Source organism: Trichechus manatus, unplaced genomic scaffold, assembly GCF_000243295.1.
Source record: "Trichechus manatus latirostris isolate Lorelei unplaced genomic scaffold, TriManLat1.0 scaffold00046, whole genome shotgun sequence".
NCBI classification, from domain to species: Eukaryota; Metazoa; Chordata; class Mammalia; order Sirenia; family Trichechidae; genus Trichechus; species Trichechus manatus.
This window is the reverse complement of record NW_004443982.1, coordinates 14,384,793-14,394,399: the sequence shown is the minus strand read 5'-3', so window position 1 is coordinate 14,394,399 and position 9,607 is coordinate 14,384,793. Positions and strand designations below refer to the sequence as shown.

General features: G+C 47.4%; 1 long non-coding RNA gene and 1 pseudogene across 1 annotated transcript in view; both read right to left on the bottom strand.

Annotated features, from left to right (window-relative positions):
* Positions 1 to 565: 565 nt before the first annotated feature.
* LOC101353311 (protein L-Myc pseudogene) lies at positions 566 to 1,879 on the bottom strand (annotated as a pseudogene).
* Positions 1,880 to 7,562: 5,683 nt separating this feature from the next.
* The window catches only part of LOC111820680 (uncharacterized), a 22,719-nt gene continuing 20,674 nt past the window's right edge, over positions 7,563 to 9,607 (bottom strand). The window contains exon 3 of the long non-coding RNA XR_002824201.1: positions 7,563 to 7,593. This is a non-coding gene — a long non-coding RNA (uncharacterized LOC111820680). The remainder of the gene's footprint in view (positions 7,594 to 9,607) is intronic.

Genomic DNA, 9,607 nt, shown 5'->3' with positions numbered 1-9,607 from the left:
TACCAACTCCTCAGCTACTATAAAGTGTCTGACAGTGAGGTAATGGCCCATGCTGATCAAGTCTGCAAGCTTGTCTCCATCCAGATTGCTCATGTGTCTCCTGGAAAAAGGAGCCCCAGGAAGAACATCCAGGCCCAGCTGTCCTAGCATCACCCCAGAGACACCAGTGGGAGCATCTTTTCCCAGCCTAAAGCTCATTCAGAGTGTGAGATTTCATGCAGGCCGGAGGCCCCACACAACATCCGCCACCTGTTGCATAGCATCTGTCAGGCTTTTCTCCTGAGCTAGTGAGCTGGGCAGACCCCAAGGCTCCACAGTCAGCTGCCTGCCTGAGAAGCCAAAGGCGCCAGAGAAGACACAGCATTCCAAACAGAGAAGAGAGAGAGCCGGTTTGGAGGTCTCCAAGAATGCAAGCCCTTATTGTGTGCACTGGCTGCAATGCATTCTGGGATCTATTGTCCAGAATGTCCCACCGTAAACGAAATGTGCAAATTACTAAGGGGGAGGGGGAGGGATACAAAATAAACGTGTGTTTTCCTAAAACAGAGCAGTCAGGATTTTTTGGTCAGTTAGTAGCCACTGACATATGCGACTCTTCTGGCATCTGAGCTGTAGTCGGTATCGGAGCTGCGGCCATCCTTTTTTCTGCACCCACCAGAGTTTGCACGTATTCTGAGGCCTTGCTTAGGATCACTACTCTGAGGGCCTTGGAGCAGCTGGCCAGGGTGGGTACCTGGTCCCTCGGGGCCGAGAACCATGAATGGAAGTCATCCTGCCTTTTGTATTCCAGAAAGTTTGGTTCTTCCTCTTGGCCACGTCCTCAGTATCAGAACTGACAGGTTTGGGGTGGCAGGACTGGGGAGCCTCGCTTTCTACAGGTGGAGGGTTCACAGTCTCTTCTTTCTCGTCTTCCTTTTCCTCTGGAGCATCTCTCTCCAGAGCCTCTTCTTGAGGTCCCCTCTCTGGAGACCCTTCTTGTGCAGAGGCCTAGCGAGGGTAACGAGCGCCCAAGGGCAACCTCTAAGTTTTCACGCCCCTCCCATGCCGGCCTTGTGCGGTAGGGGCAGTTTGCGGGCTGGCCTCATCGACGGCGGTGGGAGGGTGGGGGGTGATTTGCCGACTGGCCTCATCAGGTGCCCCCTTGGACTTGGGCCCGGGGGCAAATGCCCCCTCTAACCGCCCTCCCTACGCCTCTGTTCTTGGAAGCAGCTTTCGGGAGGAAAATGCGCAGCGTACTGGCGCTGTTGCTGATGGAGATGTGGAAGTGTTTCATGCAGGGGTCCAAATGATCTGCTCGCACTGTGTTGAAAACTGACTTCCGAACACCCAGGGACTGTCTATTCTCTACTGTCACAACGTCGATTTCTTCCCCCTCCGAGTCGCTAGGGCTCTCGGACCCCGAGCAAGCAGACCTGGGTCTTGGGCTCGCCCAGCAGACACCGGGCGGCGGGCACCGGGTTGCCGGCTTGGAGGTTGGGAGGGCAGCCCAGGGCGCTCCAGCGGCTAGCCGGTCGCTCACCGCTCTCTCCAGGCGTTCCCGGGCCAAGAAGCCGCTCCACAGGCAGCCACGGCGGATGACCGAGGCGTAGTTCCTGCCCCAACTTTTCGAATGACCCCGGGATTCCACCTTGTCCCCAGCTCCCCCTCCGGGCCACAGATCCAGGGGACCAATCGCACGGGCTGGGTCCCAAGCCCCAGGGCAGCGGTGTGGTGGGCGACATCACCAGCTCAAATTTCTTCCAGATGTCCTCGCTGGGCTCCGTGGAGCGGTAGAAATCCTCCCCGCAATTATAGTCGTAGAAATAGTGCTGGTATGAATCGAAGTCCATGTCCTCTCCCTCGCTCCGGCTCCAGCCACAAGGAGCGGACCGGCTCCCCGCCGGCTCAGGTCACCCTGGCAGTCCCTCAATATGCTCAATAGCCACATGTGGCCAGTGACTACTGTATTGGACAGCGTGGGCCTAGAGTATTTCTGGAAAAGTACTCAACAGTTAACAGTGGTTGTTTCGCAGGAAGAGAACTGCAGGACAAGGGGGTAGGGATGGCAAACTTACTTGTAACCATAAACCCTTTTATCTTGCTTGAATTTTGTACTAAGTGTATGAATTGCATATTAGTTTCCTATTGCTGCTACTGTAACAAATTGCCACAAACTTAATGGCTTAAAACAACACAAGTTTGTTACAGTTCTGGAGGTCTGAAGTCCGAAATCTATTTCTTTGAGTTAAAGTCAAGGTGTCTGCAGGGCTAGCTCCTTCTGGAGGCTCTAGGGGAAAAATTTGTTTACTCGCCTTTTTCAGCTTCTAGAGGGCTGCCTGGTGGTACAATGGTTAAGCGCGCTCAGCTACTAACTGAAAGGTTAGTGGTTCGAATCCACCCAGCAGCTCCTCGGGAAAAAGACCTGGCAATCTAATTCCGTAAAGATTATAGCCAAGAAAACCCTGTGGGGCAGTTCTATTCTGTCACATGGGGTCGCTATGAGTTGAAAAAAAATGACTTGACGGGACCCAACAACAACAGAGGTTGCCTGCATTCCTTGGCTCGTGGTCCCTTACTCCATCTTCAAAGCCAGCCGTTACATCACGTAGACCTCTGCTTCTGTTGTCACATTGCCTTTTCTCTGACTCTGGCTTCTCTCTAACTCAAAGACCCCTGTGATTAGATTGGGCCCTTGCAGATAATCCAGAATAATCTCCCCATTTCAAGATCCCTAACTTGATCTCATCTGCAAAGTCCCTTTTGTCACATAAGGTAACATTCGCCGATTCTTAAGATTAGGACATGGACATCTTTGGGGTGTTTATTCAGCCCACCATACATTAAAAAAAAAAAAAAAAAGATACCGGGTCCTGATATGTTTTGAGTAATAATATATCCAGTGTTGGCAAGGAAAAAGAAAAAAAGCACACTCATACACAGTTGATGGGAGTGTATGTTGATACCACCTGATACCACTGTTCTGAGGGAATTGGCACTGTGTATCAGAAGCCTTGGAGCCCTGGTGGTGTAGTGGTTAAGTGCTACAGCTGCTAACCAAAAGGCTGGCAGTTCAGATTCACCAGCCACTCCTTGGAAACCCTATGAGGCAGTTCTACTCTGTCCTATAGGGTTGCTATGAGTCAGAATTGACTCGATGGCAACAGGCGTGGCTTGGCTTGGCTTGGATTAGAAGCCTTAAAATGTGTTTTCCCGTTGACCCAGCTATTCTACTTCTAGAAATTTATAGTAAAGAAATGACTGGACAAGAGGGCAAATATGTTATGTACTAGGATGTTCATCTCAACACCTTCCTTCGGAGTGAAATTTTCAAAACGTCCTAAAAGTTGTAAATATATGTACAATGCAACTGCATCCTCTGCAGAAGTTGGATTTGAAAGACAGGTGAGAAGAGGAAATCACCAATTGTCAAAATTGCCCTTGAAAATAATGTAGGAATGAACATACTGGAGGTGCATCACTAAATCCTATACCACAAGGTCACTCTAGGGGTGAAGTCATTCACTTGCACGTAGGGACCATACTGTGTGACAAATATGTCTCCTAAACACTAGCATCACTTGGCAAGATTGGAGAGACACATTTGAATTGAAAGCAACTAAGGAAATAGATTTGTGGCTTCCATCTCATGCTTATTCTTTTGAGGAAATGGGTAGACAGAACGGCCCATATTATTTAAATTGTTTTCTCTCACTCGGCTAAGAGTATATGGCTAAATTGGTATGCTTCAAAGGGGTACATGATGAACTCTGCTACATACTGGCATGTGCATATAAAGAAAAAAGTATGCAAGGATATGCCCCAAAATGTTAAGTTTTTCTTTCTAGGTGTCAGGATAACACATTACTCTTTCCTTTGTTTTCCATTCCATTCCGTTTCTTTTCTCCTCCCCTACCACCCCTCCCTTTTTTTTTTTTTTTTTTTTGATTGTGTGTTTGTTTTTCTGTATCTTTACATTTTTCTCCAATGAACAGCCTGGAGGTGAATTTTGTATTACTTTTGTAATATGAGAATAATAAACTTTAATAGTTGATGGAGAAGAGCCTTGGTGGCACAATAGTGAAGCATTCGGCTGCTAACTGGAAGGTTGGTGGTTCGAACCCATCCAGTCGCTCCATGGGAGAAAGACCTGGTGATGTCCTCCTGTAAAGATTACAGCCTGGAAAACTCCATTGGGGCAGTTTTGCTCTGTCACATGGGGTCAATATGAGTTGGAATCGACTCAATGGCACCTAACAATTACAACAACAGTTAATGGTGATGGTGGAACAACATGATGAACTTATTTAATGTCACTGAATTGTACATGTGAAGGTTGCTGAAATGGCAAATGTTTTGTTACCTATATATTTACCACAATTATAGATAGATAGATAGATAGATATTATAATAACCTTTTGAAGCCAGCACTTCCCCACCATTTAGTGACCCACTCAGGCCAGAAGAGTCAAAGGCCCCTCTGGATCCCTTCCTAACCTCCTAAAAAGGGGAAACAGTGTCCTCTGTTTCAAGCCCAGCATAAATTCTGTTTGACACCACATTCAATAGGATTTTGGAGGCATTAGAGATTAAGCTGGTGCTTACAGAAAACCAGACTTCCTGCCGGGATCCCCTGAGGCCAGCAGACCCCCCTCCCAGAGAGCTCCCTCCTGCCCTAACTGGATGCCACCACCCCCTGGGGCTCAACAAAAATGAGAAATGTCTCCTGCAGAGATGGCTGCCCACCCCAGGGGACACAGCTTCCTCCTCCCTTCCCTCCAGGGAAGTAGTGGGGCTTCTCCCATCACCCAACAGATTGCCGTGCTAAGTACCCACCCAGTTAGCTCAACTGAACTACCAACCTTTGCCACAGCAGGAAAGGCTCCAGCAAACAGGCCACCTTTCAGAGGAGCACGCATAGTCTCGCAACACTCAGGTACAGGTTAAAGCATGAAACAGTCCCTTCCAGCAACGGGCTGTCACTTCCAGTCTGTAGCTCCAACCTCTAAAAAATACTAATGAGAATCGCTGCCACAGATTGGCAGCCCATTCTGTAATAGGATGGTTCGTATTAAGTATCACACTTAATCACATAACAACCCTCCTACTTCACAGATGAAGGAAGCAAGGCTCAGGGAGGTCAATTAACCAGTGTTGCAGCTTGGGTTCCCAGGAAGGAGACTCCGAGGCAGAGTTTGGACAGCAGGATGTTTATTAAGTACCCTTGGGAAGGAGGAAGGAAGCAGGGAGGGAGGGTGGATGGGGCAAAGTCAAGCAGGTCCAGTGACAGCCTCAGCCATCCCTAAGGGAAGCTGTGGAGTGAGAATGGCCCTTCAGAGTTGTCCTGAGCTAGGCTGAGATGGCTAGACCTTTATACTCCAGGAGCGATCAGTCAGTGAACGGAGACCACCCCAGGGGGATGTTACCTTGGCGGAGACAGCTCTCTGGAACTGAGCTGACTCTGAGGGGCTGAGAGCTGAGGGCTGTCTGCCAATAGCACTTCTAGCAGCCGGGCAGTGAGTTCTTTCTTGAAGAGGGATCAGGGCGGTGCATCACTGTGTCCCGCACACCAAGGTCACCCAGCTGAGTGACAGAGCTTCCATTGAAAGCAAGCAATTCAATATTTGCTATTTCCACTCCTCTACTGTGCTAAGGAAAGAGCCCTGGTTGTGCAGTGGTTAAGCACTCAGCTGCTAACTGAAAGGTCTAGAGTTCAAACCCACTAGCTGCTCCATGGGAGAAAGATGTGGCAGTCTGCTCTCGTAAAGATTACAGCCTTGGAAACTCTATGGAGCAACTCTACTCTGTCCTATAGGGTCACTATGAGTTGGAATCGAGTTGACGGCAACAGGTTTTTGGTTAACCGTGCTAAGAAATGGAAATAACAGATATTGAATTGCTTGCTTTCAGTGGTGCTCTGTCACTATTTCCACTCTTCTATTGTGCTAAGGGGAGTCCTGGTGGCGCAGTGATTAAGAGCTCAGCTGCTAACCAAAAAATTGGTAGTTCGAGTTCACCAGCAGCTCCTTGTAAACCCTATGGGGCAGTTCTATTCTGTCCTATAGGGTTGCTATGAGTTGGACTTGACTCCATGGCAATGAGTTGTTTTTTTCTTTATGCTAAAGCTGGACAATGAATAAGAAAGACCAAAGAAGAATTGATGCCTTTGAATTATGGTGTTGGCAAAGAATATTGAATATACCATGCACTGCCAGAAGAACTAACAAATCTGTCTTAGAAGAAGTACAGCCAGAATGCTCCTTAGAAGCGAGGATGGCGAGACTTTGTCTCATGTACTTTGGACATGTTATCAGGAGGGACCAGTCCCTGAAGAAGGACATCATGCTTGGTAAAGTAGAGGGTCAGTGAAAAAGAGGAAGACCCTCAACGAGATGGATTGATACAGTGGCTGCAACAATGGGCTCAAGCATAACAACAATTATGAGGAGGGCACAGGACCAGGCAGTGTTTCATTCTGTTGTACCTATGGTTGCTATGAGTCAGAAACGACTTGAGGGCACCTAGTAACAATAACAATTGTGTTAAATATAGGAACCCTGGTGACATAACAGTTAAGTGCCCGGCTGCTAACCAAAAAGTTGGTGGTTCGAGCCCACTCAGTAGCTCCTCGGGAGAAAGACCTGGCCATCTGCTCCCGTAAAGATTACAGCCTATGGGGCAGTTATACTCTGTCACATGGGGTTGCTATGAGTCAAAACTCACTCTGTGGCACCTAACAACAACATAATTAAATATTCATGAAGCATGATTTAGGAGAGACAGAAAGAGAAAGAAGCTGGGACTGTTCTTGAGAACTGGCCGAGGCCCAGTCTGCTCCCAGTGTTAACTCATTCAGGGAAGTTCTCTACAAGAGCATGCCTATACTGTTCCGAACCCAAGGCTGCTATGACTGGGGAGACAGCCTGGCTTTGAAGCTTGAAGCTCAACCTCCTCATTAACTGAGAGATTAAGGAGTTTCTGAGTTTCATCTATAAAATGTGATGACAACAATATTTATCTCAGAGCATTCTTGCAAGAATCATATATGTATGTGAGAATATTTTGCATGAAGCAAAATTCTATACCAATATTTGTCATTATTGTTGTTGTTGTTGTTGTGTGCCATCGAGTCTATTCTGATGCATAGTGACCCTATAGGACAGAGGAGAACTGCCCCATAGGGTTTCCTAGACTGAAATCTGTATGGGAGCAGATCGCCAGGTCTTTTCTCCCACGGAGCGGCTGGTAGGTTCAAACCACCAACCTTTTGGTTAGCAGCCCAGTACTTTAGCCTTTGTGCCACCAGGTCTCCTTTTGTCATTATTAGAGAGGTAAAAATCCAGGAACAGGAGATCCAAAGAGTAAGAATTTGTCAGTGTCTTAGTTACCTAGAGCTGCTGTAATAAAAACGACCACAACTTGGGGCTTTAAAGAGAAAAAATTTATTTCCTCACAGTTCAGGAGGCTAGAAGTCTGAATTCAAGGTTTGGCTTGAGGGGAGGTCCTTCTCTGTAGGAAGCCGCAGGAGTTCCTTGGAGTTCTTTGGAGTTTCTTTGCATTCCTCAGTGGCTTTGCTTGGAGTCTGTCTTCCCCCTGTGTGTGCTTCTGTCTGTTCAGCTTTGTATAAATCAGAAGTGATTAGGTTTTGTACCCACCCTGCTCTGGTATGGCCTCATTCACATAAAAAAAGAAAACTCCCCATTTCAAAACAGGGTCATATTTATAGATACAGGGGTTAGGATTTCAACATATTCTTTTGGGAGGCACAATTTAATCCATAACAGTCAGTGTTTAACCAGCCCTGGCTTAGAGAGCTTGCATCACACTTGCTAAGGATACACTGGCCAAAGCACTTCCCATAGCCCAGCCCAGAGTCAATGTGGGAGGGACTACACAAGGGCATGAATATCAGGAGGTGTGGTTCATTGGGGCCACCAAAGTACAGTCTACCATAATGGTCAAACATTCATTCATTTATTCATGCACTCATTCATTCATCAAATCCTTTCTGACCACCCTTCATGAGTCTGGCACTGTGCTAGGCTCTGGGGATCAAAAGATGAATAAGCAGGGTCATTTCCCTCTAGGCACTCCACATTTCACAGGGAGGCAGGTGCAAGCAAAAGATTGCAACATAATATATTAATCCCTATAAGAGAGGGGAGCATTGTTCTGGAGGAGTCCAGAGAGGCTTCCTGAGGAGGTGACATATGAGCTAGCTCTTGAAAGAAAGCTAAGTGATTACCAAGCAGAAAAGGGGCAGAAGAGCTTTTCAGGTGTGGCGGAAACCACACCTACAATGACACCAAATGTTGTAGAGGGAATGGAGAGAGATTCAGAATGGCTGGAGCATAGGTTGTGTGGAGCAGGAGTGCTACGCCAAGGAGTTTTCACTTGATGATGAAGCCTGGGGAACCAAAGGCAGTTTCTCAATAGAGAAGTAGAGTGAGAAGCAGTCTTTCTTCCCTGGTGAGAGAGTGGAAGATGAAGCGGCAGGGGAAAGACTGGAGGCAGCTCAGTTAGTCCTACCACTATTCCTGGGAAGTGACGATGAGGCACGAAACAAGGCATGGGGCAATGATTGAGGCAAGAGGGCAGATTCCATCGGAATTTGCCAGGTATAAGGGATTAATCATGGGGCTGGGGGCCTGAGGATGGCTCTCATTCTGCATGATTGGCCTGAGTTCTTTAGACAGGGGCCTGGAGTGCAGAGCACCAGTTTATTAGACTTCTGCAGCCTGATGGAGTGAGGGCAATGGTGGTTCAGTGGTGGAATTCTCACCTTCCATGCAGGAGACCCAGGTTCAATTCCCAGTCAATGTACCTCATGCGAAGCCACCACCCATCTGCCAGTGGAGGCTTCCATGTTGCTAGGATGCTGAACAGATTTCAACAGCGCTTCCAGACTAAGATGGATTAGGAACAAAGGCCTGGCCCTCTACTTCCAAAAACCAGGCAATGAAAACCCTATGGATACATTTCACCAAAGAGGATATACAAATTGACAAATAAGCACATGAAAAGATGCTCAACATGATTAGCCATTCAAAAAAAAAAAACAAACCCATTGCCATCAAGTCGATTCCAACGAATATCGACCCTATCGGACAGAGTAGAACCACCCCATGGAGTTTCCAAGGAGCAGCTGGTGGATTTGAACTGCTAACCTTTTGGTTAACAGCCGAGCTCTTAACCACTGTGCCATTAGCCATTGTTATTGTTAGGTGCCGTCGAGTTTGTTCCGACTCATAGCAACCCTATGTACAACAGAACCAAACACTGCCCGGTCCTGTGCCATCCTCACAATCATTATGCTTGAGCCCATTGTTGCAGCCACTGGGTCAATCCATCTCGTTGAGAGCTTCCTCTTTTGCACTGACCCTCTACTTTACCAAACATGATGTCCTTCTCCAGGGACTGGTCCCTCCTGATAACATGTTCAAAGTACGTGAGACAAAGTCTCGCCATCCTCGCTTCTAAGGAGCATTCTGGCTGTACTTCTTCCAAGACAGATTTGTTCGTTCTTCTGGCAGTCCACGGTATATTCAATATTCTTTGCCAACACCATAATTCAAAGGCATCAATTCTTCTTTGGTCTTCCATATTCATTGTCCAGATTTCACATACATAT